Source organism: Siniperca chuatsi, linkage group LG20 (assembly GCF_020085105.1).
Source record: "Siniperca chuatsi isolate FFG_IHB_CAS linkage group LG20, ASM2008510v1, whole genome shotgun sequence".
Lineage (NCBI taxonomy): Eukaryota > Metazoa > Chordata > Actinopteri > Centrarchiformes > Sinipercidae > Siniperca > Siniperca chuatsi.
In genome coordinates this window covers 6,768,873-6,795,667 of record NC_058061.1, presented here as the reverse complement: position 1 = coordinate 6,795,667, position 26,795 = coordinate 6,768,873, and the positions used below count along the sequence as shown (strand labels likewise).

The following is a 26,795-nucleotide window of genomic DNA, read 5'->3' as shown; positions in this document are numbered from 1 at the left end:
TGAGAGAATCATAGAAAATTTCAAGCCCATTTGAGCAAAGAATTAATCTTGTCTCCGCATTGGTGCTGTATCTGTGTTTGGGCGTTTGTGTGGCTTTTTTTGTCAATGCAACATGAATGAATCTTGTTTAATATAAGCTAAAAGTTAGTCAAATAGTGTGTGTGTGTGTGTGTGTGTGTATGTATGTATGTATGTATATATATATATATATATTTTATATTGTGTTATTTCTAAACCTTCTTCCTTCTACTCTGAGGACAGCATAGTCATTACTTATTGTAGATACTTAACCCATCCTTGGCTCCATCAGTATACAGTAAATGAATGATAGACCTACAGTATCTGTCTATATCCAGTGAGATGTGCATCTCTAAACTGTAACAGTATCACCTTACCCCTGTTTCCTCTATCAGATTACTATTGATCTGTTATTAGAGTAACAGTATCAGAGTCTGCTTCTAAAACTGTTATAGGGTCTTTAGAGCAGGTTCTCAAACTTAATTTCTTGGATTCCATGTTGTCAAAACTTTCACTAGAGCTGAGTGTGACACACTGACACAGTCATTAGCTTTGATTATGAATATGGGTATCCATTTTTATCTCCCTGTTCACCCCAGGCTACTGTTTGAAAACTGCAACATTGCAGTCATTACTGACGGTGGATGGAGCCTGGGTGGAGTGTGTCCCTGGCTCACGTTACTGTAGCCTGTGATACCAAATGGCATATTAGGGTTAGAAAATCAATGGGAGTCTGAGAATATAGAGCATAGTGTGCACAGTGCCCAGTGCCACTCCCTGTCCTGGTTAAGTATGTCACTCTGTTATGGGATGGTGGGCAAATTTGATGTTCAGAATAGCTTGAGTGAAGTTGCAGACATTTCAGCATTTTTACTTAGCTACTGTAAATCTGTAGTGAAGATTATACAATAGGAACAATTGTGGTTCTTTATTTGCTGTATTTTTGTAAGTAACAATTTAAAAGTATGGTATGTCAGACCTTTCTTACAGTTTGTGTCTCTAGATGCTGTGTCCACCTTTAATGGCACTGATGACATTTTTAAATTTGACAGGTATCTTTTTAGAAAATGATATAATTTATCCTCCCTGTCTGTGCTTTTTTTCTTTCGAGTCATTGATCTTGTCAAAAAGTTTATTGGCCATTGTTCTGTTCACCAGTGACCTCAGCCCATCAACCACTTTATGTTGCTCTGCAAGAAATTACTTGAAGAGCACAAGACTGCTCAGAACTAACACCTTTCTCTGGGACTCAAACATTTATTTTGCTCAAATATACCCTGCTGTCCTTCAACTTTTCCCTCTTTTCCATTGGCAGCTTTTTCCCTCTCTAACCATGTCACTTCCTCTGCTCTCCATCAGAAGCATCCAAGTGATGCTAGATTGACTATGGGTGTCTTGAGGCACTTTTATATTGCTAATTTCATTAAGGGTATTTAAGGATCTGAAGGTAGTTCCATTTCTTACATCCTGTAATGTGAACCATTCACTCTCTGGCCTCTGCAGGCCAGTTTAGCAGGTGAAGACTTTGCTTTTATCTCATTTATTAGAATGAATTAATGCATTTATTGAAAATGCTCTAGCTATTTTTCCTTGCCCAGCCAAAGTAGACAGATATTAACAAAAGACAGAACTGGAGGATTGTCACCACCAGTGTTGGTATAGTAGTAAATAATAAAGTGGTTTAATTATAAACCTCAGTCTGTAATTACAGTGGACCCTTTTAACATCAGTTCTCAACATTGCCTGCAATGAAGCCAACATGCAGTAATTTGACAGGAGGCACAACATGCGTAGAGACCAATAATTACCATTAGTCTGGTTTTTGTGAGTTTTGCTCAAACACAGATTTTTGAAGTCAGGCAGTTACACACATAACAGGCGGATGACAGAATGTTGGCTGCATTGCTGGAAATGGTAAGAATTCAGCTACACACTGTGTCAGCTGCTAAATTCAACTGCAACATCTCTTTGCAGAAACAGTGTCCTTGTGTCTATCGTTAATTCACAAAACATGCTTTCAGTAGTTTTCAAAGGGAAAGTTATCTTTTCGGTAGAAAGAAGTTATTATAAAAACTGTTGACAGTGTTCTTTGTGTAATTGAAATCAATTACCTTCATTGTACGGTATTACGGTGGAAGCAGAACTCTTCTCATTTAAATGCACCCCACTTGTATGCCAGACTTAAGCTGGGTTTACACCACGTACATACCTGACCACTACGGTATTGGAACTCAAGGTATTCTTCATATACCATCTCAAACATACACTAAGTTAAGCCAAGTTTCCATCCAAATGTAGAGCAAAACTAAAATTAATTTACAGAAAATCAGCAAATGAATATGCAAATGAATGCGTTTTTCCATCCAGTACCATTATGCAAATACTAGGAGTTGGGTGCATCAGATTAAACAGCTGGTGGCGGTAATTCTCCAGTCGGGTGCCATTAGAAAATGGCAGAAGAAGAGGGTACAACTAGATGACATAACTAAAAGAGCACCAGTCAAACCTCAAATGAATGAAAATGATATGGAAAACGTGATAGAAATATGGCATTTATGTTTGTTCATGTATTCATTTGAGGAAGATTACAGTCTCTTTTTCTCGCATTTACTGTCACTGTTGAATAGTGTATTGCTTATTCTTCCCAGGCTGCAGTTAAAGTGACCATACAGATTTATCTCTGCTACCAGGTTTTTAAAAGTCAGTCAACAGTTTTGAAGGTTATTACTGGGTAAGTTTAACAGCTGGAATATGTGTTACAGGAGGAAATATTGGCATACATCAGTCTCTGCTTTGGGATAAACAATCACTCACACACACATATACACACAAACACAGGCAGATGCTCACTTGTTCCCTTGAGAATGACAGAATAGAAATTGATATTCCCACTTTACTGGAATGCCAATTTCCCCCACCATGTTTAATTGGCAGCCATGCTATTACCGAGCCCACACAGTTAAGCCTAAAGTTTGATTTTGTATCTTTTAACTGTAATTCAAAATACACATCTCACACAAAAATGAAATATTTCCTCCATCTCCATGTTGAATACATCTGCCTGCTCTCCTTCAGCTTTTCTTTCAGATGTCTTAAGAATTTCCACCAGATAAGGCTTGTGAAAATCTTTAGTCAGGCTGTCAGTGTTCTGAGCCATGCCTGCCAGACAGCAGCCTTTGATTCAGACTATAACACTTGGGAATACCTACAGCATGTGGATTTGTGTCTCTCATGGGACTGCCATTTCATTACTTCCTTCAGCCGTCATATAGACTCAAGTTTATTTCCCTCCCCCAGGCAGAGTAAATTTGGTCTGGGGCCAGGCAGCCACACCATGCAACAGTGCTATAAAATGAATCCTAATCGTCCCGGCCCCTGTAAGTGTTTTTACCTTCAGGGAGCCATTTTGCTCTGGACAGACATGATCAGACGCTACGTCCATGACCAATAGCAGCTCTGCAGTGTCATCCAAGAGCAATAGAAGTCTGAGGTGCCAGTGACCCTCTCGTCTTTCAAGCCACATTTCCCACCCCACCAAACCCTGGCCCATAAAAGGGGAATTGTAAATACATAACTCTTTTATAGGGACAAGTCACTTAGTGCATGAAATGTAGTTATATTTCTTCATGGAAAGTAACCTTTGGCTCCTTTATATTAAGCCAAAGGGAGAATCTTTATTTATACCATTACTTGTTGCAGCTTTGTTGTGCACTGCTGAGGTAGTAGTGGCTGAAAGAAATATACTGAGATTTAATAGAGATTTGGGGGTATTGAGCTTTGTCTACCAATTTATTTATTTGGAAAAACTAAAAACGTCATATGTTTAACAGATCCTTGTTATGTTTCTAGTTTTCAACAGTAGAATAGAGTTGTGGGATTGATACCTTTAGTATTAATATACACAGTGCATATTATACACTAGGGTTAGGTATTGTTTGAAAATTTGCTTTACTGATGCCAATATGATACATGAGTTTCAGTTCAAAACCAAAATGATCCTTGTTTTTTCTTTTTTACTTGGAGGAATATAAAAAGAAAATCTACAAAAGCCTTTTTTTTCTCTTTTGAACAGTAAGCCAAACTTCTAATTTTGTCTAAAATTATTATGCAATTAAGGAAGTATCTGATCAAAGAACAAACAAGGCTATGAATCCCACCAGGCATTCGGTGCCAACTTTTGGTATTTGCAGTTGTTCAGTACTCAGTGCTACAGACATGTTTTGGTGAGTACCCAAGTTTCAATACCTCGTCCTTGTATCTACATACTGTACATATGTGCTATGTTTGCACAAAATGGTCTGGCATGTTTATATTCTGCATATAGTGCTTGTTTCACCTTGCCTTCTTCAGTATTCAGCATAATTAAGTCTATTAGAAGCCAGCCTATGTGTTGCACCTTAATGCCAGTGTTAATTACACCTTTAATGACCTTTAATGGACTTGGTGTTCCTGTGACTCCATCTCTGACGGCAACCTTCACAACATTAATTGAAACTCCCCCACCTTCACAAGAGGGAATGCCTCAATTAACCTCTCCCAGTGGCTATAAATGGTCAATTACCACCCCCCACCCCACCCCATTCTGCATGTAACCAAACACAGTCACAGTTGGTGTGTCATCTAAAGGCCACACTTCTGGAATCATGTGGTCTTTAATCTAAGGTTGTAGAGTATGCAGCACTGTGTATGCTTGTGTGTTTGTTCTTGAATGCTGTCACGCATCCTTGTGAGCGTTTGTTCTTGCAGGGGTGTGTTTCATTTTGAGCAAATGTGAGTCTATTCACCTAGATAGTTGAATAGAGTTGTGCCCTTATTAAAGCAGCTTTGCAGTATGACACTGATCCCGATTGGCATTCTGACATTGAGTGCCAGTCGATTTCAATTCCCTTTGCATCTCACCCTCCCCCCTGTAACCACTTATGCAGCAAAGTTTGATTTGCCTCCAGTTCCTCATATTGAATGAGACCAATTGTCCTTCAGAGGGAGACTGAGGGAGAGAAAGAAAAGAGAGAGAGAGAAAAAAAAAGAGAGGCCATCAGCTGACAGAAGCTGACAGAAAATTGGACAGAGAGAGAGAGCTAAACAGTGGGAGAGAGGAATCAGACAAGCGGAATAGACATGGGTCAGTCTACTGTCCTATCACACTGTTAGACTTTCAGAAGGCAGAGGAAAAAGAGAAGCCAGAAGAGAAGCCATGTGACTGATGTCAATTCTTCCCTTACAGTTATCTCTTTCCTTTCCTTGTCAGTCCCCTTCCTTGCCTTCTGTTCTTTGTTCTCTAGTCCTCATGTTTGTCCTTCTGTCCATCGTGCTAGATTGGCTTGTTATCAGTTAGCGGAGAACTGCAACATCCATCTCCCATTCCAGGACAGGCACACACACTCATACAAATGCACATACGCATGCTAACAAACGCACGCACAAGCTGGCTGGTTGCCAGAACGAGAGTGTCCTGGAGAGTGGAGAGAAAAAAACAAAACAAGCCACCTCATCTAAAGCAGCTCCACAGATAATCCACAACACACCTGCAAGTAGAAGGTCTGGGAAGATAATGATGACTGGAAAAAGTTTGTGTGTGTGTGTGTTTGTGTGGGTAAAGTGTACAGGAAGGGAAACACAAGTAGCAAGGGTAGATAAGAAAGACAAAACAGAACTTCGCAGCCCTCCACCTACAAACTACCTCAAGGTTTGAGTGTCTAGCTTTCTTGTTGACCAACAATCCGAAACCTAAATCTATTCAATTTATATGGATGTAACAAAGAGAGAAGCAGCAAATCTTTACAGGAACAAGGAAAGGTTGGGCATTGTTTCTTGAAAAAAATAATAAAGAAATTATCCAAATAAATGTCAATACATTTTCTATCTATTAATCAGTGCCACTACCATTACAGCTTACATATTCATACTTGGAGAATATATATTCTTTTGTCCTCATAAAATCCATGTCAGTGTTGGGTGTTGCCAGCATACAAAGAATTCGATCTGATATTAGCTCCACTGGTTCCTGATAGTGCAGGGAGAGAAAGAGAGCTATCAAGGAGAGTTATATGAGCACGCTGTCTTGGCAGTGGATGTGGGCCGGCTATCTGGAGGACATCTCTGTGATCTATGAAGGGGACAGTTCGACCTGGGAAAGCCAATTTTCAACCATTTTCCACATTGCAGAGCTCCAAGACAAATGTGGTGCAGAGTGACACTCTATAGAGTAGTTAGATGAACTTGGATCTGAAGAGATCAGTGGTTATCTGCCTAATCTGTGACACCTCTACCGGGACAGATGGAGGGAGACAAAGAAAGACAGGGAGGAAAAGAATCAAGAAGAGACAGAGATAAATGCAGAGAGAGAAGAGAATTGCTGTTACTTTTAAGACGTCTTCCTCAGTGTTTTATTTTGCTAACTTGAAACTCAGGGAAGGCAGGATTCAAAAGTTAACCTTAAATTTCCTTATTTGGCTGCGGAGATTGTTATTCACAGTGTGGGGTACTCCAAAGTGTTGCAGTTCTCACTTGATGGGTTGTTTTACACCTTGTTGGCCTGGAACACAGTGGGTGGCTATTGGAATATCGATGTCTTCCATTTCAAGGTTTGCTAAGCTATGAAACCTGCAGAGAAAGCAATGCTCTTCCTCACAAATTTCTCTTTAATGGAACTGAATGTGCTTCATTTCCAAGCATAGGAAGTGTGAGTACAGTACATGGTGGTGCGACAGTCGCAATAGTAATAATAATGTTGTTCATGAAATAAGAAAATACAGGTTGTTATGTACAACCAATATTTATGTATTTGTCATAATTCATTGTTACAGCTTTTTTTTAGCTCAAGGCAATAGGGACAATATTATGAAGACTGATCATCATACTTTATTTTAATCCCCTCCACAGTCATGTTGTCGTGCTCAAGTGTTGGTGCCAAATCCCCACCAAGTTGAAGCCAGTTTAGCGCATCCTCAGATTGTTGCTCATGAATCACAGCTTTGCAGACTTTACAGACTGTAATTATTCTAACTTTAAAATTAAGAATTTCGCCTAGCTGAATATCGGTCCCAGATTTATTCCTGCAATGTTTCAAACTATTGTGGTTCCTTGCCAGTCTTTATGGCACGAAGGGAACACTCACTGGACTCACACTGAGATGAAAAACACTGCACTAGTAAAGCTTACCGGAAGAAAGTCAGTATGCTGGTATTGTTTTTCCTTTGTTTTAGAACTGAAGATATTTGCAAAATTAGATAGCCAGTGTTGTGATACTTACTCTTTTTGAATGATTGCTGGAAGGAAAATAAAATGTGATGTGATGTGAACCTTGATGCCTCTGTACCTGATGAAGAGCCACTCTGGGCTTGAGACATTGTTCTCTTTCTAAATGTAATAAAGAAAATGTATTTTTAAAAGGGAGCATTCTACAGGGTTGTGAGTCCAGAAGGTATCTATAATTGACATGAAAGATGTGTGTGTGATTGGCACACTAACTGCCAGGAAAATAAAATGTGCAAGTTGCTTTAAGATTTTGGTGTGAAAACCTACATTATTTTTCAGATTTTTAATTTTCTTTAATCTGATAAATGGATCTGTTCTGATTATTCTAATGTTTTTTCTTATTCTTTTCTTTCTCTCTTCCTGCTGCTGCCCCTCACTGATGGTCACACAAACAGGTAATAAATACATCTTATTATTTCTTCTCTGATTTTCTATCTTTGAATGCTGAATTTATGGGTTATCACGCCAGTGACCTACTTCCTCTACTTAAAGGCATTGGTACTTGTTGTAATATCTATTTTTTTCTAAGAAATAACAGGTGCCAGTATGTTTATGCCTGCATTGTTGATACTTCAGGCCACCCACCTGCAAAAATACACACACAGACACACACAGGATGACTGACTGGAATGATAATGAATATTTGCTATTTAGCAATTAGAGCCAGCAGCTTAACAGCTAAGGCACACAAATAGCAGGCAGTTATCAGAGCTTTTGACCTCTGCCTCTTGCTTCCTGTCTCAGTTTCATCTCCCTCGCTTGCCTTCCCTCCCTCTGAGGTGTTCGCTCACCTCTTTATCAAGCTCTCTTCAACCCTATCATTTGCTCTTTGCTGTCCGACCACAACAGTATTGCACCAGACCTCTGACTGTTGGGCAGAACAATCAAAGGTACTGCTGTGTAGACATAAAGACATTTCACTGGAAGCAAATCGGTATCTTAGACAAAGACATTTCTTGTTTCCCCCTTTTTAAAAAAAGAAGTCCTCAATCAAACTGGGGGTCACGTGTATTTGCCTCTGCTGAGTCAGCTCTCTTGACTTGTTCGCACACAGAAAAAGAGAAAAAAAATCAGTAATTCACATAAAAGCAGCCAGTGCATGATGCTGATAAAATGCCAACCCAGCAATCTGCGAACTTAAGCATGAATGCAAAGACTGCGAGGCGACAGGCCTTTTACCATACAGTACATTTATTTGAAGCCTTTATCCAAAGCACCTTACAGTGCCATAACTGTCTACCCTGTACAGCTCTCTCTCAGATACAGTACTCTCACTTTATTACGTAGTGCATTTTCCATGTGATGTTCAGAGATTTATTTTTTAATGAAATGTTGAAATTTACCTTTTGTTGCAACCACCAACAAATGTGGGTTGTGTCTCCTTCTTTCCTATCTTGTTAATCATCTTGCATCGTTTGCATCCTTTTGTGAACCCTTCCATGCAAATGCTCTAGACAGCAGGACTGAACTTACTGAATAAAGCAGTGGTTTGTACATATTTAGCTGGTTTCTGGAAATGAAATGGTGAATAATTGGTTTTTGGGCTCCTTGGGCGCAGCAAAACAAGCTGTGAACGCAACATTGACATATTATCACCTTTATAAAGTTGTGTTAGCAAACAATTGCCTATTTACACATCTAGCAGACATGGAGCAAAATTAGCTTTTGTTTAGATTTGTGTGTTTCTGGCCACCTGCGAATCAAATATTAGTCCAATATTCACTCTCCATTTAACTCTGTTTTGGTCTCCATCAACCCGAGAGAAAAATACCTGGTGCTTTAGATACTAAATGCTTCACTATGTTCACCAGCTAGTTGTTTACTTTGTCAGTCTGCCATGTGGTACTGGGCAGGCAGCAAGTTTATAGCTTTTTTGATGAAAACAACTGGTTGCTGCTGCCGCTGGAAATAAGTTTGATAAGAGCGGTGAGAGTGAACCAAAACAGTAAAGTTGTGAGGCGTAAAAAATAAAACAGCTGAAAAACACTCAAATGCTCCTTAGAGTTGAGGGGTTGGTTTATAATTATCTGTCTGTTTGTCACCATGAGCAACCTCTGTCACATTATACATACATACAATTATTGGTCTCCCCATCCCCAACCTCTCGGACCTCACCAGCATAGCCATTACACACAGCAGATCCCTGGCCTGGAAAAGGGTATGCTATGGCAGGAGTTTTGTCCCCTGTGCCATAGCATCACTCAACAAAACCCACCGGTAAGTGTCGTGTGTAGGTGCTATGTGTTTAGGTATGTGTGTAGAAATGTAGATCTATCTGATTTGTCTTTCATGTAGTTATGTTGTGGTTTATAATGTATTTACGTATTTATGGAAGGCTCTGCACAGACTGTGGCAATGAATTCCCTTTGGAAAGGACAATAAAGAATCTATCTATCTATCATGATATGATCCACTGTTAATGTAAAAGATATCAATCAGTGCAGCTTTAAATATCGGGTGTTCATTTTGTATAATATGGTTGTTCAATAACTTGTTATGGTCATCAAATAAAAGCATTATAAATTAAATTTGGAAAAGAAGAACACTTCCTACTACGGATTATTTTTAAATATTTAAACAAATGCAACCATCAGAAGCAAATTATTGACATTTTAATGAACTTCTCCAATAAAACAAAAAAGACTAGAAAATATCAAATATCAAAAAACAGTGGACTGGAATGCAGTCAACATGACTAAAGGCTGTTTGTGTCAAAACCTTGGGTGGATTTGGACTATAACAGGTGGAGTGTGTCACTAACATAGCCATGATTAGGGGCTCAGTTGCCATGCCACCCATGGTAAAAACACTGAGGCTCAGTCACATAGTGCCTTGATGTACCTATATACATGGTCTTCTGCACCCTGCTCTGAGGTGGATGAAAGCACTGAGTTTGTTTCACTGAGGTTCTTGTGGACTGGGACACAGGCGAGCGGGATGTGTTTAACAACAGTGACAAAATATTAACGAACCAGCAGCTCCTAACAGTGAGCTCACTTGACAGTTCCACGAACAGTGTCATTTGTCTCAGACAAGCAAACGAACATTGATGTTTGCTCCATTCTCTTAATGTCTCAGTAACCTTTGTGTCAGCTCTGACCAATAATTGTTAGGAAGGAGAAGCAGAGTGATGGAGACGTATATAGTGAGTGGGATGTGGTTCATTGTCTCAATAACTTATGTCATCTCTGACCAATAGAGAGAAAAGAGGAGAGAGCTTAATGAACTTGATTGCATGAAAGTTTTTGTCTCAATTAACCATTGTGACAACTCTGTTCAAAGAATAGTTAGGAGGTTAGAGAAAGACACAGAAAAAGACTTTGTAAAGAAGTGCTGCCCGCGTCTCTGGTTAGGTATTGTAACTTCTCAACTAGTGAGACACAGCTTTGTCAAACAGCGGGGCATTGTTGTGATGTGTCCTTAGCTGACCCAGTAAGCTATATATGGAGGACAGTGATATGTGAGACTTCGGGGGGGGGGGGCATTTGCCAAAGCATTTGCTAAAGCTGGCAAGTGATTAGCTTAGCTTAGCATAAGTGGTTTTAAAGAAAGTTACATGCTACAGTATAACTGTTTGTTGGTGAACAGCAGCTGGGCGTACTGACTTCCTGGAGTCTTTGCTGGTTGCTGGGCAACTTCACAGTGATGACAAGAAGTATCAATCTTCTCGTCATACTTTTAGCAAGAAAGTGAATAAGCATATTTCTCAAATGTCGAACTATCTCTATTTTCTGTCACTCTTCTAATCAATTAATTAACTAATTGTTGAATTACTCCCAATAGTAGCATTAGCAGTTGCAGTAAGTAGAAGTAGGGTCCAGCAGGGACATTTGAAACTTTTTATTCAGCTAAGCTTTTTTGTCAGTAGGCAGAGGAGGTGGAAGCTGTGACTCAAGCGAGCTTCTGAGAATGACTTTGTTTTGTGGAAGTCAGTAGTACTTCCCAGGAGAGAAAATAAAGGCAGATTACTTGTGCTACTCTCTCCAAGACCTGTGAAGAGAGTTACACACTGTTCCAAGTTGTAAGCATAGCTGTAGTGCAGTGTTGCCTCAAATCCCATTACCACAGCTTGTCTTGGAAGCGTTTCTGACCGTGGCTGAGTCCCCGGTCATGTGTTCAGGGTTGGTGCGGCTGTTGTTATTGTAATGGTGGCAGATGAACTTTGCTTTGCATCCTCTGGCGACAGGCTCCTGTTTGCATCCACCACACTAGAGTTTATTCAGCAATGTTTTAAGAGAGAAGAGATACTGTATCTTCTGCTGGGTACTGCTTTCTTTCCCCCTCTCTACTTCTCCTCTTCGTCCTCCTCTGTCAACAAGATTCTGTTGTGCAAGCTAAATGGAAATGGAGAAAAGGGTAATGTAGCCTGACTACTTGCATCGTTTCATCTCAGGGCCCTCCACCTTAAATGTCTGCTGTGACAATGCAAGGTGGCCGGTGTGGGGAGGGTGGGTGGCTGAGCATTCAGGAGAACAGCCAGCAGAAGGGATGAGAGAGAAGAGGCGGAAGACTGGGACAAAGAGAGACAGAGAGACAGTGAACGCAAGGTGTAGGAAGGGGAAAATGATCTACGATTGCTCTCATTTTGCATTCAATTGGTCTGCAAAGAGATGCAGATTGAACTCTCATAAGTTGTGGGAGCTCACCCATAGATAAGAGAGGAAATTACAACCAGCCTAAATGGAGAGAATCTGTGAGTGAAATAGAATAGCAGCATTATTCAAATAGGGGATTAATAGTTGGCTGAATGGCCTTTTGCTGGGACCTGAAAAATGTGAGGCTTACCACCTTGCATCATGCCCCTCTTCTTGTGTTATTTTGTACATGGTCTTGTTGTTGACTGAGATTGAGACCTCAGAAAAAAGGAGGATCTTTACCCCCCACTCCCACCAAATTTCAATCAGATTACAATAAGAGTTGATGACAGGACACATGGCTGCACCGGACCTCCTACTGTGGAGACTTAATAAGGAGAGAGTGGAGTAATCGCCCCATTTTTCATCTGCTCCTCTCTGTCAACCCCACTGGGATGTAAAGCAGCATCAGATTTCTGTCCCCTTTTTATCTGATGTAATGGATTTGCAACAGCCACAACCTGGAGCAGAGACTCAGACAGATCAGCTTTCTAGGGGAAGATGGCTGAGTCTGAGAAAAGTGTGGGAGGGAATGAGGAAGAGAGTATCACGTGTGTTGAAGGGCCAAGATGGAAGATAGACACATAGACATGGGACAGTGCAACTCTGTTTATCATACAGACTGTAAATATGAACAGCCAAGTAGGAAAACATTTTCAGGTCAGCCTCCTAGTTGTAATTATGAGACAAAGATTTGGGGAACTTCTGGCTTTCTCTCACTTGGCAAAAGATACTACAGAAGCGTCCACAAACTGGTGCAGAACAGAAAAGTTATCAATGTGGTTAAATAAAAACCAATGTTAGAATGAATACATTAAATGCAGCTATTCAAAAAGGACAGTGTGGTTGTATCTGGTTTATTATGGTGCAAATACAGGATGTGCTCTTTCCTTGTCCATGTTGTTTTCTCCCTAAAATATCTGGTCTAGAAGGAACCAAAAAAAAGGCCCAAAACTAGTGACTGGCAGAGGGAATGAAGATGAAAAGCTGCAATGGCAAGATGGAGAACTGAGGAGATGGAGTGATTAGTGAGCCGGTGAAATAATGACAGTGTGGGGGTAGTTTACAGCAGATTTGTTGTTTGTCCATCCCCCATGTCACTTTATCATTTCAAACAAATGCCAGCAAAGGTCTGAGCTACTAGACAGGTCACTTGTATAGGGACGAAAAGAGAAAGAATGGAAACAGGTCTAATTGAGGGATTCACATTCAAGGACAGAAAGGGTCACAAAAAGAAAAAGAACAAGAACATGCAGAAGACTGACTGAAGTTACAAAGGACTGCGCCAATTGTTTGTGTGTAAGTAATGGGAGAGAATATATTCACATTTTCTGCGTTATCATCTAAAATGCTTCCACAGTGAGTTGACCTTGCAGCATGTACACAGGCTCATTCTGCTGTCTGGCCCGGTGAGATCTGTTTGAGCAGCAGTTAGCCCAGATGTGTATCAGTCTCGTCTGATGGCGAGGGGCCATAAGTCTTAAAAACACACACTTTGCTAATCTCCCTGTGGCGACTTTAAATATCCCACTTTTTCTCTATTTTTCTCTGTGTAATTATTCTTTGGTGGCTTTGTGTCATTATTTATCATCACGCTCCTCTTTCATCTGTAGTCTTATCTACAGAGCCAGCTCCTTCTGCCAGCTTCACCAGGACTATAGCCAGCTACATAAACATTTTACTGACAAGGACGGTCAACTGTTTACTGACGAAGCAAAAGTCTTACTGGCAGCAGCCACTATGTGGGTGTGGATGTGTGTGTGATCCTGTGCATTAGAAAGTGTGTGTGTGTGTGTGTGAGAGAGAGAGAGAGAGAGAAAGAGAGAGAGGGGGAAAGAGAGGATGACAAAAGAGAGCCCCTAATGTAAGGCCACTTTTGGTTTGGACACCTACAGGTCTCTCTGCAGGGACCCATTTGTCGAATGTAGTTAATGCAGCTCCAACCTTGGACTCAACTATATGTCTGAGCACTACAAAGTACAGAGTGGAAGGAATAAGGATGGCTCTCTCTCTCTCTTCTCATCCACTTACACCTTCATTTCCGTGTACTCTACATCATTCTCTCCTGTGCTCCTCCCACAGTTTCTCTGTGCCATTCCTCTCCCACTTTTTATTCTTCATCTTAACTGTTATCAGCACCACTGTAAAAGATGGATCCATCTGGCCAAGCACCAGCATCAAGCAGATACTGCCACTGAAGGTCCAATTCACCTCCTTGGTTTCCCCTTTAGCTTTAAGCTAAATGCTAATGTCAGCATGCTAACATGCTCTCAATGATGATGTTAACATGCTGATGTTTAGCAGATGTTTACCATCTTAGTTCAGTTTAATTAGCACTAAACACAAAGTACAAGCGGATGAGTGTCATAGTTTTGCAGGTATTTTGGTCAAAGTAAATCAAAGTATTGGACAAATTGAAACTTTGATCTGCGAGTGGCTTTAAATGAAAAGTCAAAGGAGTCATAGTCTGGGGATCTTGAACATTTGTAGAAAAATTCATGGCAATCCATCCAATAGTTGTTAAAGTGGTCATATTATACTTTATGGCTTTTTCCCTTTCCTTTATTGTGTTATATATCTTTTTTTGTGCATGTAATAGGTTTGCAAAGTGAAAAAGCCCAAAGTCCACCCCAAAGGAAGTTACCCTCCCCTACAGGAAACACTGCTCCTGAACTGCCTGAAAACAGCTCAATTATAGTCCAGTACTCTCGTAGTGTATCTACATCACTATGTATGTACGTCATAATGCACAAGTACACCCAGATATGAAATTAAAACAGTGTTAGATACCCTCCAGCCAGTCCATGGGCATAAAGTTGTTACTGTGATGTAGAGACAGGTAACGTTTTAGCTGAGCACTATGAAAGATAAATTAGTTACAAATTAATAACTTACCACTCTGATACGCCTTGCTTCCAGTCTAGGTTGTGAAGCTGGATTGGGTTGTTCTGCCTGTGTTTCGGTATCAGATTCGGGCTCGAACAAGCTTTGTTTTGGATCACACTACCTTGCTCGTCAGGACCTCACAGGGTGAAAAGAGGTGCTGCAGCAATGTGCAGAATGAGAAAAAATATGGTGTTTTTTTTTAAATTAAACCATGTACACCTATTCTGGTACAACCCCATAATAAAATTATGAATCTGAAAATGAGCATAATATGACCACTTCAAGACATATCACTCAAAATCCGAAATCTCAACCTGTGGTGGAGCTAAAAGAAAGGTCAGGGGATCTCCGAAGTCATTAGGATTCATCTGGGGACCATGGATATTCATACGAAATTTCATCTAATATTTGTTGAAATAATTCTGTCTATACCAAAGTGACGGACCAACCGAATGACCACGATTGCCATCCCTAGAGCCATGTGGTTAGCATGGATAAAAAGTCTAAGATAACAACATCAGTTATTATTCAGGCCTATACCAACCAGAGAAGTTATTCAGCAAAAAATAATGGAAGGTATTTAATGACAATCATAATTAAAATAGCTAAGCAATGAAAAAACAGACACATTTTAGCCATTGTAAACAAGGTCTAATGTCAAATTCCTCATAAAGTCTGCCTGTTGTCCTGACTGCCTGTTATACTTTTATATACTATTAAAGTATGTGTGCAAATCTTTTCAGGAGCATCAACTCAGTGCGGGGATGCCTTTCTCTAAAATAAACTTGTTTTTTTCCTTATTTCTAATGCACCTGATGCAATATTGGGATGTGAATACGCTAAGTTGTAGCTTTAAACTGCAGATACAAGCATGGACTGGTCGTGGCAGCAAGACAGTGGAGGCCTATCCAACGGAGTAGCTGCCCAATAACCCTATACTCCCATTTAACCCACTCATTCACTTGCAGCCAACCAGTGTAGTCCTTATTTAAAGTCAATAGCAGAAGATATTTCAGTTGAATGAGTTGTTCCACACTACCAGCATCACCTGATTCACTGGAAGAGGAGGTGGGGGTGGGACACAAAGCGGAGATATTACTTTGAAAAATCGCTGACTTGTGAAGCTGAGTGCTGTAACCCTCTGGGCAACTGGGATATATGCCCTGGTTGAACACTGAAAGGACTGCTGTTTTATTGCTCTTCTATTGTCTGCGATGTCTTTGATTAAGTTTAGCACAGTGGTTTGGAGACGCTTTGAAGACAAATGTTTCTCAGCCTGCAGTGGTGTGCTGACTAGGGCAAAGAGTGAAAAAAGCATTAATGTGCCAGTATTAATGTGACATGATTGATTTTCTATTCAAAAGGTAAACTGCTTTTACATTTACACAATCCATCTGCTGTTCATGGCAAGTGTCAAGGAAGCAACCTCCTAAATAATTATTCAAGATCATTTAGTAACCATGGTAACACACATGCACATCAGCGTGTCAGTGAGTATGGGGATTTTCCCTGATACATTAGAATAGTCAAAAGGGGTTTAAACAGAGGTGTGTTGTGCTTGTGTCCTAAACCATGTATTTTGGCAGTTTCTCATTAAAAAGTGCAAACATTTGTTACACATTTGTTTACAGTTGTTGTTTAGTAGTTGATGTTTTTGTGTGTGTATTGTAGAAGTGCAATGAAGTGTGAAACCAAAAGTGAAAAGAGAATCAATGTCTCAGCCTAGTGTAATGCAACCCAGTCACTGGTCATAATGTGCCCTGCGCCGTGGCTCTTCTCACACTGTGGACGTATTTAGCATTGGCGTGTATTGACACAGCTGCCGAAATGACTCTTTCTAGAGCTCAAGCTTTTCTTCGATTTTCAAGTTGTAGTTAGATTCTGATCTAAGCTGACAACAAGGTCAAGTGACACACAAACAGCTATGTGTCAATATGTAAACTCTTGTTTTCCCAGTGTTTTTCTCTGTGGAAGGAAAATAGCAATGGTCAATAATTAAATTCTCAGTCTAGGGTTGTCCATGTCACTCTGTCTGCTTTGCTTTCTCTTTTTCAGACATGAGCATAGTTGCATGTACAGACAATGTAAACTGTAATGACAAGCTGCTGTAATCAGAACCGTTCCTATATCTTAAATCAGGGCTCCTATTCTCCGGCACAAAGTCAGAATGGTAGAGCTTGCTACCTGATTGAGCCTTCCCCGCTGAGAGGAGAACAAGAGTGAGACAACCAGGCTTTGAGAAGAAAGACTAGTTGAAATGGTGACAAATGTAGGGTGAGATGTGAGAAATCAAAGGGAAATTAGGCATAGTAAGAATGTGTATGGTCACTACAAGTGCAACATGGCAAGAAACACTTACAGTCAGACAATAAGATTAGCCAGATTATCTAAACCACTTTATTTTAGCTGTGCTTACTTTTGGTTTCACTGAAAAGGAGCACATCCAAAATGTTGGTAAAATATCTCATTACATAGAAAAGCTGTGGCACAACTATGGTAAGTATGGCAGGTCAAAGTTGAACCACAGGGTAAACTGTGATGGACAGTTAGGGTAATCATTTTACATTTTCCTTTGTTTTCTCTTTCAAAAAAGTAGGGAGCATTTAAAGAAAATAACTCTCCACAACTATTTCTGTAGTCCATTTTGAACATGCCAGGAAGCACTACTACACACACACACAAAAAAAAAATCACATCAATAGAACACCAAGAAAGCTTGCAGGGATATTGAATGTTGTTGTCCAGAGACCACAGATATTCAAGCCGTTACCACCCTCCACGGGCAGACGGTTTTTATGACCATCCACACATTGGCTGAGTTTCCCTTTTCACTCTATAGGAAATGAGTAGACTTCCAGTGACTCTTTGATCTTGTTTCTTGCCGTCTGAATGTACAGTTACACACACGAACTGTACATACAGATACCAACATAAACACATTTTCTTACACTAATACACATTAACTCAGCCGTTTCAGCCACCTACACAAACACACACACACACACACACACACACACACACACACACACACACACACACACACACACACACACACACACACACCAGCACAATCCTCTCTCTTGCATGACTCACACACTACTGCCCCCTCATTCATCAATAGTGCCAGAACAACTGGGCCAGGGGTCAGTGTGCCACTGCAGCAGTCAGGCAGTAGAGGTAGAGAGGGATTTAACAGCAGGCACCATGCCCTAAAGAAACAGCTCCTGCCAGATTAGCGCTCCATTCCATCACTAGCCTGCAATTGCAGCACCGATGTGTGTCAGACTTTGATATGCCTGTCAGGTGACACCAAACCACATGGCATCACACCCGGCCAGACAGCCGTAGCACTGTGTTGGTAAGTGTGTGTCTATGTTGGATACATTACAGGGATGGTGCTAGTTTTACTACTGTGCCAATCTGTCCATGTGCACTGGATGCCCAAAGTGTGCACGCGTGAGTGTGTGTGTTTGTATCTTTTTGTAGTGCTGGATGCCTTTCAGGTATGGCACTAGTACTTTCAGTGTGCCAACCCACCCATGCTGGTGGACGTTCCGTGTGTGTGTGTGTTTGTGTGTGTGGTCTGTGCATGTGTGAATCCATCTGGTAATGACTCGGAGATGACTGGGCCAGTTGGCATTGTGCAACAGTGCCATTTCCAAGTCCCTGTGTCGCCTTTTCGCTCTCTCTCTCTCTCTTTCTGTCACACACAGTTACACACACAGACAGACACAGCTGTGTGGCGGTATAGTAAGTTTCATAGAAACTCCTTCTGGTGCCTGTTACTGATTTATCCCCCTCTATCTAGAAGGATAACACTCATAAGCCCACTACAGCCATCCAGAATAAATGCCACCCACGTCCCGAGGCACAACAGATAAATGGGAGCTCTTTGTTCTGCTTTTGATGGTGTCTATATTGTTTTTTGCAAGCTATGTGTCTATTTGATTTATCTTTTCTTTTAGTGTCTGTCATTTGAGTCCAAGCATGTTTTAATGACATGAATGCCATCTCCACTTTTCTCCACTTAATTTTTCCCTCTCTGAACTAGGGCTGCAAATAATGATTGTTTTCAATAATTTTTTAGATGAATTGTTTAGTCTATAAACTGATGGAAAATAGTGTAAAAATACCCACGACAAGTTCCCAGATTTGTTTTGTCTGACCAACAGTTCAAATACCCAACGATTATCATTTACAATGATATAAATCTGTAAAACCACCTGTTTTGGAGATCCCAGTGGGCCATAACCTGAGCAGGACTCTCAGTAGTTGTCAGTCACTCACTGATTGGATGACAGCACGTGTAACAGCTGGATACAGGTCTGCCTCTGTGGTCTTTTCATCACCTCTGGCTAGGGAGATCTCACAGCCTACATCTGAAACTTTATTACTCCACACTGGAGAAAGACCGGAAGGATGGATGAATGGATGTGTAAACAGATGAAACCTGAGGAAGACTTCTTTCTGGGTCGATATGGGCCAACATATATCCAGTGTATTGTTATCTGAGAGCTGCAAAGTCTCGGGGAACCGAGCCTGGGTGTGTATGTCTATATTTAGCTGAAGTATACGCCTCGGAGGTGGTAGAGAGTAGAGTGTGTGCATTGCCTTCCTCTAGATAACTGACATACTGAGGGAAGTGGGTCAGCACCGATTTTCTTTGAGGGGTGCATCTCATTCAGCCAGAGCCAGCAAACTTCCTCTAGGATTTAATAGAGGTGCTCAAGGAAAGGGATAAAACATAAAACATAAAGTACATTAAAAAAAGTACCCTGTTCTCTGAGTCTCACTAAGCAAGGGCTATATACTGGAACTCTGTTTGCATTTGAACATGGGTCCCATCCACTGGTTAAAGCCCTTGTGCCAGGTCTCTTTCTTTCTACCTCTCCCCTATTTCTTTCCTCCTCACTCCAGCTTGGGTCTTCCTTCCCTCTGAAGCCTGCATCTAGCTAACAGCGCTGACACTGTGTCTAAGCTATCTCTCCCTGGCAGACCTCAGCGCTGTGGAATCACTTTGTCTGGCCAAGCCCCGTGTCATCTGCATGTCCTGAGAACGAAAGAAAGAGGCAGATAGAGAGAGGAAGATAGAAAAAAAAACAAAACAAGGACAGCCAGGGAGACATGGAGAGACTGGAACATACACACACAGAAATGGAAAAATGATGTCCATAGAATGAAGATAAAAGGGGAGAAGTCATGCAGTAAACTTTTTTTTTTACATTTATTTTAGGTTCCATCATGTGGGCACCACATATGTCCATTCACCTCCATTGTACAGAGGTGAAGGTGGAAATCACAGAAAACCTGTCAAATATAACCAAAACTATCTTCATGGCTAATACCACTAAAGTGTTGACTTTTTTGTGCTTGTTTTTGTTTTGTTTTGTTTTTGGTGATTTGGGTGAACTCACCCTTTTTAATAAAGCTAGCTGGCTGATGCTGAAGAAAAATAATAAGAATAATAATAAATAGAGTTCTTGAAAAACTGTTCTTGTTAAGTCACTCTCTCTCTCTTCACTCTTTTGTCTCTAGTGTGTGTGTGTGTGTGTGTGTTGTGAGTGACCCATCCCTTTCCTGCTAGCTTGCTACGTTCCCCAGACGCATACTTGCTTCAAGCCATCCACAACATTCCCACACTGAAAGAAATGTACTACCGTGTTCAACATGCCTTAAACCTTTACATTTCCATTCTTCACAACACACAATTGTATCATAAAATATATAACACAAGGCAAGAAAAATTAGCATTAGCAGCTAATGTTAATGATACAACTGGCCCATAACCGTTTACTGAAGCCCTTATTTACTTGGACATGCATCCATACAACATTGTTGAAAATACCGAAGTCAGAAGGATGACACTGACCCAGGAACGTTATCTTTTTTAGCAACTGTTAGCGAAAGTTATCCAGTGTATCATGATGGAAGAAATATTAAGGAAATAATGGATTTATTGTAGTCCCACGTCTAAATAATAAAAGTAAATAATATCATAACCCATAACATTTCAAATCTGGGAGGGAGAAAGCAGCAAGACTTTAAATGGCTTTTATCAACTTCTGTTCCATTTTTAACATGTCAGGTTGTACTGCAAGAATAAAATAAAATCAGCAAGAGAGCTTGTACGGAAATTAAATTCGCTGTTGACGACCAGGGACCACACATATTTAAGATGCAGCCAATTTCCATGGACACAGAAGTAAACACGAGCAAACATGTTTTTGACATTTTAGTTTTCGGTTCAAGTACCATTTGCTGCACTGGGTACTGGAGTCGAATTGGGTACTGGAGTCGAATTTTAGAATTTCTGAATTTCTCATTTTGTGTCAGTCATCAGGCTGCCATGTTCAGACAAAATGGGCAGCTTATGGTTCTCTGTTCAGAACAGCCAGCCTTTTAACCGTAGCCTTAGCTGGCCTCATGTGGTTTCATTGTGGGCCCCCATCATGGCACTCCCTTTCTGGATCTTATGGACTCAAATGAGAGCTCTCAAAGCCAGACTTCAGCTCTGTTGTCAGAAGAGAGAAATAGAGAGAGAATGGGTTATAAGAGGACACTTTCATGTCCTTTTTGATTATTTTTTGTTTTAATTCTTGTACAGATCCATTCTTTCTGGCTTTGCAGCTGCATATGTCTCCAGAGGTTTGCCTTGAGAAAAAAGGCATGATTCACTCTCTTCTTTCTCTCTGTTATCATTTTTATCACATTTCTGATGTTGATTCTGTGTTTGATTCTGTTATCCTTGACTGTGCATGCTTTTAGTCATAATGCCAATAGAAGGGGTAATACCAAAGGCAGGGAAATTGAAGAGGAGTTAAATTGAAGCTCAGTAATGGCGGGCAAAAAACCCCAGCAACTTCTTTTTGTTTTTCCCTCCAGCTGTGTATCTAAGAACGTTTCAGTTGGAAAACAAGATTCTCAATCTATCCACTCGCCTCATTTCTCTTTTCTTTGGCAGCTTTGGTGTAAGATAAGTTACTTATTCCAGGCTCATGGCTGTTACCAAACTATAGAGGGAGGCTTGAACAATGTGCCATGTAATTTTGCTGTGCAGCTGACCCAGCCAAGCAAATCAATAAGGTTGTCTGTGGCACTCAGAGTCAAACACACACTGAACCAACGGTCTTGACGTACAGACCAGAGTATTAGTCCTGTTTCAGTCAGCACAAGAAGTGGTAAAGAATGAAAAAGTATTAGTGATTGAATCCAAATTAATGGTTTGGGAAAAGCAAGCCAAAATCCAATTGCTCCTGGCCTTGGTCTGCCTTGTTGCGTTTGAGCAAATCACTGTAATGTAATGTAGAGTTTAACTAAAGTGATCTAAGTAGAAACATTTATCTATACTGAGCCTTATGTCACTGCCAAGAGAGGTAACCACAGATGAAGCATCATTTACTGCACTAGCTGTAATGCATTGCTTCTAGCAGTCATAGCTGTGTGTGTTAATGGCCTTCCAACCACTATCTAGACCATCCCATAAGCAAAGTCAAACCTCACAGGGCGACTAAAGCTGGCCATCACTCTGGAACAAATTATTTATTGCAATTTATTGCAATAGAACAAACCAAGTTTTTTGCATCAAATGGCTTATAATGTTTTGTAAACCTTGTGAATGTTTACTAGTTTGAGACTGCCTGAATGGGACTCTTTATCAAATCCTGATCATTACTCTCTGCAGATGTGCCCTCCCACTCCTGCACGACAATATTTTCTATTGAAAATCTGTCTTCCCTATCCTGCAGGGAAAATGAAAAAGAAATGCTCATACTCAGCTGGTTAATAAGCTACCTTCAGAAGACATAAACTGAAAATAAGCCCTACTAAATGCCTTTAAAGGCAGTGATGATGCTGATTGCCCTCATTAGAGTAAATACATCCTTACAACATTTGCATTTGGACCCACAGGATACCAATTCAGCTGAAGCCCTCTATTTCCGATTCCACTAATAACACACAGCAGTTGTTCTGTTGCACATACAAACAGCAATATATATGCTGCGATGACATGGAGGAGCACACCTCTGCATATCCTTCCACATTGCCTGCATTCCAACATGTTTCCTTAAAAGTAGTGCATGAAACATTGTGTTTTGTGCCTGCAATAAAGATTAAAGAAAAAAAATGCAAGCACAATATTTCGACCTCCAACAATAGCGTACACTACAGCAAGTAAACAAAAGAAAAAGAGACCAATATGTAACTATAAATGTTACATACTGTATTCATTGTACAAGAGATGTGGTCTAGCAGACAATCAAACTGACACAGACTTCCATAGAAGATTGTTTCAATCTAACCAACCACTGGAGGCACAGTGATCCGATCAACAGGTGCCGACAATATCACTGACATTAGTCAGTGTGAGATAGTGACACATTAGGCTGAGATTCACTGCAATAAAGTCCCCGATCATCTCTATTCTCCAGTCTTCAACCAGTCATTTTGTTTTTTATTGAGTTCCTAACATTCATGCATTTTTAAACAAGCACCAAAAAGATTATTCAACCTGCTTCTTCAATAAAATCAACTATTTTTCAAGCAGCTTTCACAACCAAGTTTTCCTGATACCAGTGCAGTAGCTTGTCTTATCCAGAAATTCTCAAACATAAAGGTAAACTGTTGTGCATGGGAACAAGCGCAGACTCTCTCCCCAGTGGCAGAGTACTTTCTTATTTTAGGATAAACAAGTCTTGAAGGCTGAATATGGGATAAAATGACATGTTAAGATGGATGTGTTTTGCTGTGCAGCACCACGGACAGCAGCTGTTTCAGTAATGTCATAGCTTGCACCTGAGCACGACCGGACAATGAAATGAGCTTCCTTGAGAGTTACTTTTTGCATTTGTGTCCTTGCTCTGTTTGGACCTACATGTGGTATCATCCAAAACTATAGTTTGCAAGTATCATTTCAAATGTTGACTTCTCAATCATATTACCCCGAACCCTACCTTATCCTTACGTTGATGGTAAAGTATTCAGTCCTGCGTTGCCTCTGTGTGTTATGATTCAGTCTTACTTTTGCTATCCCCTCCCTCTCTCACTGTCTCTTTTTTCCTTCCACGTTCTCAGTCTCCGGCTCTTCCTCCCTCACCCCGTCACAGTTGCTCTCATCAGTAGTTAGATTGATCCAAACTTCCATGGTTCTCCCTACAGCAGCATATCGATCAACTGAGAGGTAAGGAGGAGGGAGGAGAGAAGGAAGGAGGACATAGCTAGAGGAGGTGTCCTGTGTTTTTACCCTCAGAACAACAATGGGTGAGATAGAACGAGACAGATGGAGGAACTGTTATGTCAGCCCCTTCTGACAGCCCCTTTTCAGGAAGGCACAGGCACAGAGACAGGCAGCAACAGTACATCAATGAAGCGTGCTGGCTCAAGTACTTACTTTCCTTATTATGACAAGTGTACATAGGAAAGAGAAGATACTATAGTTTGGGCCAGGATTCCAACACAAAATAGCCACACATACTAACTTATCTGGCTTGAATTAGACAGATATTCCAGTTTTATACAATCTGGGTATCTGATCTTATTTTCATAGTTTTGGTCATCAGTAATAACATTGTACTCACTGATTAATTTCTGAGATCTGGGAATGTGGCTAAGAAGTCAGTTTGGGCACAAGACATAAACAGGAAGAGAAAAACAAAGACAGTGAAATTGTAACCCATCCATCACAGTTTACAGATCAACTTTGTAGTTTAACCTACGATACAGTAGTTGTGCGCACATACAGTTTTCCTTTACAAAGAGGGATCATTACCAATGTTTTTTGTGTGTTCACGTTTGGTTTTATTTTAGATAATCAGGCTAAACTGTTGGTTTGTTTACATCTGATCATCTGACTGCTCATGTTTTTTTCCTTGTTGGACTTTGTTTTAGCAATATCTCAGCATCTACTTTGGTTAGTACAATGTTATCATAACCAATAGAAATTGTAGCCAAAACTACAAAAATAAGACCCATAGGTGCTGTTGTCATTAGCTTTGCTGCAGATTAAGGATTAAGATGGGTTTAAACCTGCGTTGGCTGCAACAAACTACTCTGAATCACCTGTATGGAGCTAACTTCATCATACAACTGGTTTAGCTGCAGATTAACTGTGATTCATCTAAACATTTTGTTTTGACAAAGCAGTCAGGTTCAATTTAGCATGCAGATGCATTTTGAAAGTTCTGGGTTATGTGAACTGTAATTGTGTGACATTTCTTTCCTGGTTCAACTTTTACCTACTGTACTTGTCATTGTCGGTGCACTTAGGGTTTCCCTGTGCCATTATGGATTATGGGTGCATCTCCTATCCATTTTACCTCAAAATAAAGTGGTAGCTTTTCTGGCAAAACTATCGGCTTATTTACAACCTGTCTGACTGTTGTACTTGTTGCCATGTTGAACCTACTGTATTTTTTGCGATGTTGCCACATACCGCGATCTCTGCAATTACTGCGCTGAATACACTGATACCATAAACGACAGAACTTAACAGCAGGTTAAGTGCTGGTGGACCAGGAAATTGCCATATCCAAGATAATGTAATACACTGACAATTTAGTGTTTTTGGTGAGAAATTCATTGGGAATTTTCAGGCCAATTTTCAGTTTTTAGCATGAATTCTTCATTGATGTTTGACAAAACCATGTGCATACATTTTCATTATATGAAAATATTAACTAGAAAATGCTGACTCTGGGACCCGTATTAACAGGCCTGGCTGTGACCTATTTTGGATCACACCTGCAATTCAACCAACACTGCATTTTTGCAAAGTCGGTGGTGAGAAAGAAAGTATGTATTTTAATTTAGTCAAAACAGAGGCTGGGAGGCGTGCAGACAACTGGAGGCTGACTTGTCAAAATCTGACTTTTGTTTATATCACCTAGGAAATTAGCAGCCAGACAAATATACTGTTTTTATGGATGTTTCAGCACCTTTGACAGAAAACTGCACCAGATTGATTCATTATCGAACCTTCAGCCTCCTCCACTTTTGGCACACTGAAACTGCAGTGATGAATTTTTATTTATTTATTTATTTTAAACATATTAAAAGCACTCAAATCAATAAGTTTCCTCACACATATACTGTATTCACTCATCTTTTGATAAATACTGTAGATGTTTATATTCAGTTTGGACCTCCTTGTTCTTTTCTATTTCTTGATAGGAGCCTAGATTTCCAAAGGCAGATGATAAACACACAACACAAAACTTGCGTCTTTGAGCCCTGACCCTTAAGCACAGATGGGAGGCAACATATGATATCAGCAGAGGTTTCATGACCTTCTCTGAGTAAAGTTGTTTGGCCCTTATTGAAGCCATCCACTGAATGTAAGCAGCCTCTTCCTGGAGAGTCTATGCTGATCCATTGCCTGAAGCCAACTAGCCAGTTGGCCCTCTCTTCATAGTCTCTCTCTCTCCTTGTTGCTGCCACACTCTCTCTGCCAGCTGAGCAAGATGGCACCTTGGAAGAGCATAAAGGAAAGGGAGAGAGGGAGGTAGCGTAACAGATGTAACAGGAAGCCTTTGGCCTCATCTTTTTATATTTCATTAGTGATTGTATTTTGCAGTTTAAAAAAAAAAAAAAAAAAAAACTTAAGGGGCCATGGTGCTGTTTGATTTTCAAGTTAGGGGCCACCCACTGTAACACATTAGAACTCCTAAGAGGTGGTGGCAGGGCTAACATAAGGAGACTGTGGAAGAGCAGATTGAGGCGAAATAGATTTTAACATTAGGGGAGCAGGGACAGCCAGTGTGTTTACATGCACTTATCTTAAGTAATCGGGAAGTATAGCAGTAACCCGACTTCTTAAATGTCTCAAATGAGAAACCTGGTTTTCCGTAATCATGGTACAGGATTCATCAGCTACATTTCTTCTAGTGAAAATGGAATTCTTGGCAATGTATACATGTAACTAGTTTTCTAATCAGTGGGACACCAATCAGCATCAGAAATACTTTGATCCCTGAGGGGAAACTCTTGTTACAGCAGCTCACTATC

At 40.4% G+C, this 26,795-nt stretch overlaps 1 protein-coding gene across 8 annotated transcripts in view; it reads left to right on the top strand.

Moving 5' to 3' along the window:
• The window catches only part of sdk2b (sidekick cell adhesion molecule 2b), a 251,041-nt gene that overhangs the window by 112,959 nt on the left and 111,287 nt on the right, over positions 1-26,795 (top strand). Inside the window, exon 1 of one of the 8 annotated variants that reach the window (XM_044179301.1) lies at positions 23,905-23,973. The exons of the other annotated variants lie outside the window; for them this stretch is intronic. The gene's annotated coding sequence lies outside the window, so the exon portion shown is untranslated. Of the gene's footprint in view, positions 1-23,904; positions 23,974-26,795 lie in introns of those variants that run through there. 8 annotated transcript variants of the gene reach the window in all.